The 8,186-nt window shown below is 44.2% G+C and overlaps 1 long non-coding RNA gene across 1 annotated transcript; it reads right to left on the bottom strand.

Moving 5' to 3' along the window:
* Positions 1 to 716: 716 nt before the first annotated feature.
* On the bottom strand, positions 717 to 1,336 carry LOC104585021. The gene is made up of 2 exons (XR_001407678.2): positions 1,211 to 1,336; positions 717 to 948 (listed from the first exon to the last, which is right to left on the bottom strand). It is a non-coding gene; the product is annotated as an uncharacterized LOC104585021 (long non-coding RNA).
* Positions 1,337 to 8,186: the final 6,850 nt, after the last annotated feature.

Here is an 8,186-nt window from a genome sequence, read left to right on the forward strand (position 1 = left end):
TTCCGTGAGGCACGAAACCAACGACGGAAACCTTAGGGCAAGTCCGGCACTTTTATTTAAAATATCTCTTCTATATCTCAAAATGGGGGACTCAGCCTAAAAATATTTTTCCCTAAAATTGTCCAACTCCAACAGTTCTCCTAAAAGATCTCTCTATTTTATATTTTAAGAATTTTTTGTAACTACCATTTGAAATTCAACGGCTACCTCTCCCTTTAGTTCAGATCACATCACATAATTTCAAATCCAAATGGTTCGAAGTTCATAATTAGTACATATTACAATACAGACTAGTTAAATCTGAATCCAAATGGTTCGAAGATCATAATTATTAAAATACATAATAGATAATAGATAATTAGTTGCGAAGTCGCTTCAAGATCTGGCTCTTCCTTAGTTTGTAGAATTCTTTTTCTTCCTCGCCCATGCCACTAATGTCCATGCTCATTATTCTGCCAAGCGTTTCTCCGCTGCTGCCAAGGCGTTCCTCTGTCATTCTCAAGATTTGTATCTTTTCTTCTTGTAATGCCACCTTTTTTTGTTTGATTGCACTTCTATTTCTTTCTTCAGCCAACCTTTCATCTTCTCTCTGTTGTCAATTGCAAGCATGAGCTCAAATCTTTCTTGTCTCTTTGACTCCTTAGTCTCGAAGATATCACCAAACAACTCCCTAGATGATGACCCCGAAACATTAGCTTGTCGTTGTGCTTCTTTAGCCCTCTTCTGACCAATTGGCCTTTTCGTGGGAACACTTTTGCAGGGAGATGTAGCTTCATCCTCGAACACACTAGATGATGTACCCGGAGTATCCATGGAGCATGTCTTGTGTTTTTTTATTCTAGGTCGAGATTTCCACTTCTTGGTGTCTTCCAACTTATTAAAGCAATGCATCAGTCCAAATGGTTTATTTCCCTCATTGCTAGCATACTTAACAAGTGCTTGAGCTAGCTGCAATTGATACATATGCATTAGTACAACAACACACTAGATGAAGCCGTTTCTATTCATATAGCTAGCTGCAGTTTAGGTTCCAAAATAGAATATAGAACATGCAGCAGCTACATCTAAATCTGAACAGAATATCAGCTACAAGATAAACTAATTGTTTCTATTCATATACATATGCAAACTTCTAAATCTGAATATAGAACATGTACTTCTAAATCTGAATATTGAACCTAACACAAACCATGACAAGCATATGTGTTACCTTATTCTCATGTGTCATCCCACTTTGGTTTCTATTCATAACCTGAGCATAACACGCACTAAACTTATTCACTTGTTCTTGAATAACAGCCCAACGATGTTGAAGAGAACCTTGTGTTCTACCCAAGTCTTCAGTCTTATTGGCATGAAAGTAAGCATCTATTCTTTTCCAATAGCAATCACGAGATTGGTCGACCCCTATGATTGGATCTTGAGTTATCTTGAGGTATGCATCACAGAAAGTCAAGTCTTTGCCTGGCTGAATTTTTTTTGCCTTTTCGAAGTGCTTGATTTGGGAGCACTTGCTTTCGAAACCCTTGCTTTCTTAGCACTCGCTTTGACAGGAGGGGTAGCTTCTTGAGTCTCTTCAAGATTGATGTGATGTTCTTCATGCCCTTCAGACCAATGCAAATCGTCCAATCCAACATCACTTTGCAAGAGATCGGTATAACCATTATAACTCTGATTTTTCATTACCAAAATCTAAACAAAAGTAGAGCATCTTAGCATTTTGGCAGCACAAGAAACATGCAGTAGCTACAACGAATTAGACTCAATTAGTAGACGGCAATTGACAACAATCTGAAATCATCTCAATTAGTTGTTCCATGGGGAGAACTGGAGAAGGCCGACCATGTCCGGGGAGGCACGATGGCCGCTGGCTGCCCCCCTCCTCCTCCCCTGCGGGCCGACAATCTACTCTCCTGCTGGCTGGCCCCCTCCTCCTCCCCTGCGGGCCGACAATCCACTCCCCTGCTAGCCGCCCCCCTCCTCCTCCTCATCCCTTGCTGGCTGTGCCCTCCACTCCCCTGCTGGCCACCGCCGCTCGCCTGCTGGCGGCCCCCCTCCTCCTCCCTGATCCATCCGTCTCCTCCCCTCCCAATTATCTGAAAGAAACATGCACATGCCGTCACTCCTCCTACCGCTCCTCACCCACCTCGAGCTGCTCGTCCAGGAGCACCACCACGACGCCTTCCTCGTGCTCCTCACACAGGAGCAGCTCCACCACGCCCTCCTCGCGCAGGCGCCAGGCGGAGGAGATCCCCCGCGCTCCTGTACCCGCATCGTGACCATCTCCTGGCTATGCGCCACCCGCCCCTACCCTGCCAATGTGTCATCTAGGCAGCAGCCATGATGACAACCCAACCTATTCTCCTCTGTCCATCGCAAAGACATTTTCACGAGCACCTGTTTGGTGCCTGACTGTTTGCCACTCAATGCTGTCATTCTCTCTTCTCTCTCAGTAGATGTATTTTACTCTATAAAATTTACATGCATATTAACATATATATATATATATATATATATAGAGAGAGAGAGAGAGAGAGAGAGAGAGACAGACAAGCTAAACAGGAACCGGTTCCTGTTTAGCTGGAACGAAGCGAAGCCCCATGCCTGCACGAGTGAACTTCCCCTCGGTGCGCTATACTCTACACGCGCACGCAGTACGGGTGGTCTGTGCGGACGGTAATTTGAAATCTGCTCTTAAACCGTACAGAATTAGCAAAAACGTTATATACGAAAAAGGTGCGCCTAGTTCATAGCTTTCCAACACCGTATTACTTGCATCCTTCCAACAAGCGGTTCAAACACAATCATAAAAATATTGTCCGTCCTTTTTAGATTGATCCGATTTCGGTATTTTTGGAATTATTCCTAAACCGTGGGGAATTTGGAAAAACATTACATATGAAAATGCTGTGTATTTTCAGTAGCTTTCCAACGGTATATCGTTTGTGCAAATCCGAAAAAGTTTGAGAAACGCGAAGAAAAATCAGTACATGTTCTGAATTTCCATCGATACACGAGTGAACTTCCATTTTATAGACTGTGAACTTCATGACGGTCTCTGAACCTCCATCGGCTGTAATATTTTGCCCGTGTCGGAGAAGAAAGAGGTGTCCGGGCGTGAATGTACCGAACTTTCCTATATACAAGAGTGAACTTCTTATTTTATAGACCGTGAAGTTCTATGGTACAAGATTTTGGGTGAGAAAGTTTTGCCAATCCATATTAACAAGGCTACTACACCTCTGTTTTTGCAGCGTGCCAGCTAGTGAACTTTCCAAATAAAACTTGCGAACTCCCATGAAACGAACTAGTGAACTTCTCAGTGTAAACAAACGAAACTTCCATGAAAGGGCATCTGAGCTTCTCAGTCTAAACAAGTGAACTCCCATGAAAACTAGCTAGTGAACTTCTCAGTCTGTACGAGCGAACTCCCATGATAGGGCATCTGAACTTCTATACAAGTAAACTCTCATGAAAATTAGCTAATGAACTTCTCAATCTGCATACGTTAACTTCCCTAAAAGCAATGTGAACTTCCCAGCGTACCACGCCTATAACTGTGGTCTACGGGCGTGAACGTTCTGAACTTATATCGACCACACGAGTGAACTTCCGTTTTATAAATTGTGAACTTCCTGACAGTCTCTGAAGCTCCGCCGACTGTAATTTTTGCCCACGTTAGAGAACAAGGAGGTCAACGGGCGTGAACATTCTGAACTTCCATCGATACACGAGTGAACATCCGTTTTATAGAATGTGAACTTCCTGGCGGTTTCTAAACCTCCGCCATTTATATCTTCCTCGTTTATACTGTGTGAACTTCCTGACGGTTTTGAACAACGGACGGTAATTCGAAATCTGCTCTTAAACCGTAAGGAATTAACAATACACGAAAAAGTTGCGCCTAGTTCATAGCTTTCCAACGCTATATCGGTTGCATAATTCCGACAAGTGCCTCAAAATATATCATACAAATACCGTCTGCTGGTTTTTGTTTGGTCGTAATCCGACGGACGGTAATTTGCAAACTGCTCTTAAGCCGTTAAGAATTAGCAAAAATGTTATATATGAAAAAGGTGCGCCTGGTTCATAGCTTTCCAACGCCGTATTACTTGCATCATTCCTACAAGCGGTTCAAACACAATCATAAAAATACTGTCCGTCCTTTTTAGATTGCATCATTCGCTTGCTCGGCCGCACCGGCTGGAAGGAGGGGGGCGGCGCGTGGCGGCCGCCGCGGGCTCCCTCGCGTCGGCCTCCGCCGCCGCTCGCTCGCCCGCGTCGGGTGGGGAAGGAGGTGGTTGGGATCGGGGTGGTCTGTTTCTCGGGATCGGGCTTGGTCGGGTCGGGGATGTCTAAACAGGGGAATAGTTCCTGTTTAAGTTAAACAGGAACTCTTAAGGTAGGTTCATGTTTAGTCCTGCCATATATATATATATGTATGTATGTATATGTAAAATGCATTGTAAATCTATTGAACTAACCAGATAAGCTCTTAGGGTTCTATAATTTACATCAATATTTCAGTATGTTTGCTACTTTTAGGGCAACTGAAACTTTTTGCAATCTCAATCGATTTTTGAACGTAAACTAGATGCATATACCATTGTAATTATATCAGGAAACTGCAAGTTTAGTGCAGTATGTATGCAACTATTGCAAATATCATCGTGACTATATTCAAGCTGTGATAAGTAATTTCTCTTTAGTTTTGTTTTTGTTTTCTATTGGGTTGCATATAACCAAATTAAATCTTCTTGAAAACATAGTTAAATTTTTGTTTCTTCATTTTCAATTTTTTGTTTCTTATTATTTCTTCTTCAATCACTCTTGAGGCTAAAGTACTGAAGTCAACCCCAAGCCCCTGACTAGGTCCACACAGAAAATAGAAGAGTATACAAGATATCATCGCGAAGTGAGCCATGACTATTTGGTAAGGCATGTCTGGTGCAACCTGCCCACCAGAGTTTAACCCTTGGATTGAGTAACAGCATGTCACACCTTCACACGCATATACACATTCAGTGGTAAGCCGTGTGTCCCACGGTGCATAGGTATGATAGATTGTACATTTATCCGAGCTTGTGTTTTTGTAGGAGGTGCACAGGTGTGTGTCGTGGGTGTTGTGGTGTATATGATCTTGCATCTTTGTAATCTAAGAAAAAACATAAATATCAGTCCACTAATTAAATGCCAGTGTGCAGGGATAAAGCCGTAGCAAAAAACTTAGCAACCATGGATGGGAATCTGAAGCCTAACAAAAGAAGTGACAGCAGATTTACAATATTTTCGGACAACTCATCTATTTGCACAGATTTACAATGCTCCCTGAGACTGTCAATGAGGTTTTGCACAGTGCAGGGAACAGAGTGTATTTGGCACCGCTGAACTTGAGACAGCAAGCTCCGAAAAACCTTAAATATGTCAGGCTTCCTTGACACCCGCACAAAAGCCCTGCACTCGAAGCGCCGTCCGAGATCACGGTATAGTTCTTTAGCAAGTGTGGTCTTACCAACCCCTGCAGGTCCAACAGGAGGCACCACTTTCAGGTGGTGCTCTGCTTCGTTGGTCAGCAACTCCATAAGCTTCGTCTTCGAGTCTTCGATGCCAACGAGGTAATTCCTGGAAGCCAATCCGTGCCGGGTCGCTGGAGCCCAACATTTGTCAGTGAAGAGGCAGCTTGAAATTGTGGTACAGCCATCGAGCTGATATCTTTCATGCCGTTGACTCGCCTCCAGTGCCAGGGTCCTGAATCGGGCGATATTGGAAACCCTTGTGCAGGGTTTCACCGTCTTGGGGAGCCGAGCAATCTTAACACCACGAATGCTGAATAATTAGGTAATTTGGACGAATATTTAATTCAGAAAAATAATGTGTAAAACATGTAGCATATTATATCATGCAAACTACACAAATTAAACAGCAACGCAAAGCAATAAAACTCATCTAATTTCACGGCATGAATAATAGAACTAGTAATCAAAATCAACAAGAAAGAGCAGATTACGTACGGTGTTGTATTTTTTTTCTTATGTTTGTTTGTTGAGGTCAATGACGAGTCCGGTGGTGTCGATGTTCACGCCGGCAGCAGCAGCAGCCTTGACTACCTCCTGAGCAGCGCCTATGCAGCAGCAGTTGCCTGGGCTTGGAATTGGGCAGCCTGCTGCTGTGTTTGGAGTTGTGCAGCCTGCTGCTGCTGAGCTAGAGCGGTAGCCTGAGCCGCGGGATCTCCAAGGTCGTCGGCCATTGGTGATGAAGATGCCGACGAAACAGGAACGTGAAGAAGCGAGCAGTCGCGTGAGAACGCTCCCCAAAATCCTAATCGACCGTCTCCCGGGCAGGATTTCGAAGGTCGGGGTTCCGGAGGCCTGCTCTCCCGGCAATCTGTGCACGCAGTCGACGGGATGGAGTAGCAGTTGGCGGCGAACAACGAGATTGGATCGTGGGCGTCACGGCTAGGGTTGTCGTGTGTTGCGTCCGGAGGCCGCGGTCGTCTTATTATATAGGCACGCAAGCGGACTTCGGTTTGGTTACGCGTCCGCAACGGATTCCGACTGACCCGGCTCGAACTCGATCCACGAAACGAAACGCAGCGCGCGTCGAGGAGAGGAGAGGCGAGGCGAGCGGAGCAGGAGGAGGAGCGCGCGTGGGGATTTCCCTTACTCACTTGCTCAAGAGGTGAGAACCAACATACCTTATATATTGGTCCAACTCCCCCTAAACTAGCAAGGTGGGACTATTCTCACTTCCTCATCCCATTACATGAATGGACTTTTGAGATTTTCTAGGAATTAATTTCAGATTGAGTCTTGGGCCTAACCCAAAATTCCAACAATCCCCCATAATATCTCATACGCACATAAGATTGCCGTTGATCCAAAACTCTGTTTTGATATACCAGCATTTCAGTGGAGAGCGGTTAAGGTTGAACATCCACCTAAACAAATAGCTTCACTCACGCACAACCGAACAATGGACAAACTTTGAATTGTCAGTTTTCTGTGTTAGAGCTTCACTAAATTGTTGTCTGGTACTGGGCTGCCGAATGCTACCCCGCGATGTAGAGCATATAAGTCATTCTCCAGGCATTTTCATGAGCTTAATAGAGACCACCCAAATCTCATAGACTGCGACCAACAGTTAGGCTCATATAGGTGTGTTATTTAGAGACTACTCCGTAGGACAGTATCTCTCTTGCAAATTAATGCAACGCGTTAGAACATATTAAGTTAAATAACCTACCATACAGTACATGAGAGTAATGCATCGTCAACGGAGTGGGATAAAGAATGCACACTTTCCTCAGTTATCCAATGACTTGTTTCCCAGGTCCTAATTCACGGGATCTCCGATCACATAGGTTGGTTTACCGCCATGGTAACTCACGTGGGTCGCAACCCCATCTCCCTTGAAGCAGATTCTATCACATTCTTTGATAGACCCTTTGTAAAAGGATCTGCCAGATTTTTAGCCGTTGGGATATATCCCAATGCTATTATTTCGGAATTTCTCATTGCTCTGATAGATTTCAGACGTCTCCTGACGTGTCTTGATGACTTCATGTTATCTTTAGAACTGTTCACTTTGACTATCACAGTTTGATTGTCACAGTTCATAAGAATCGCCGGTATTGATTTTTCAACAATCGGCAAGTCCATCAAGAGATCACGAAGCCAATCGGCTTCAACCGTGGATGTATCTAATGCTGAAAGTTCTGCTTCCATTGTTGATCTGGTTAAGATCGTTTGCTTGCAAGACTTTCATGAAACATCGCCCCCTCCGAGGGTGAACACATATCCACTCGTGGCCTTTAGCTCATCAACATCAGATATCCAGTTTGAATCACTATAACCCTCAAGTACCTTGGGGTACCCAGTATAGTGTATACCATAGCTCATTGTGCCCTTTAGATAGCGCATGACCCTCTCGAGTGCACTCCAATGATTATCTCCCGGATTCTTATTGAACCGACTCAGTTTGCTCACAGCAAAAGAGATGTCAGGTCTAGTTGCGCTAGCCAAATACATGAGCGAACCAATAATCTGAGAATATCTCCGTTGGTCTCTTCCAATTCTGTGATTCTTTCGAAGCAGAACGCTTGGATCATAAGGAGTTGGAGAAGGTTTACAATCAGGATAGCCGAAACGACTCAAGATCTTCTCCACATAGTGAGATTGCAACAAAGT

This window comes from Brachypodium distachyon, chromosome 4 (genome assembly GCF_000005505.3).
Source record: "Brachypodium distachyon strain Bd21 chromosome 4, Brachypodium_distachyon_v3.0, whole genome shotgun sequence".
NCBI lineage: Eukaryota > Viridiplantae > Streptophyta > Magnoliopsida > Poales > Poaceae > Brachypodium > Brachypodium distachyon.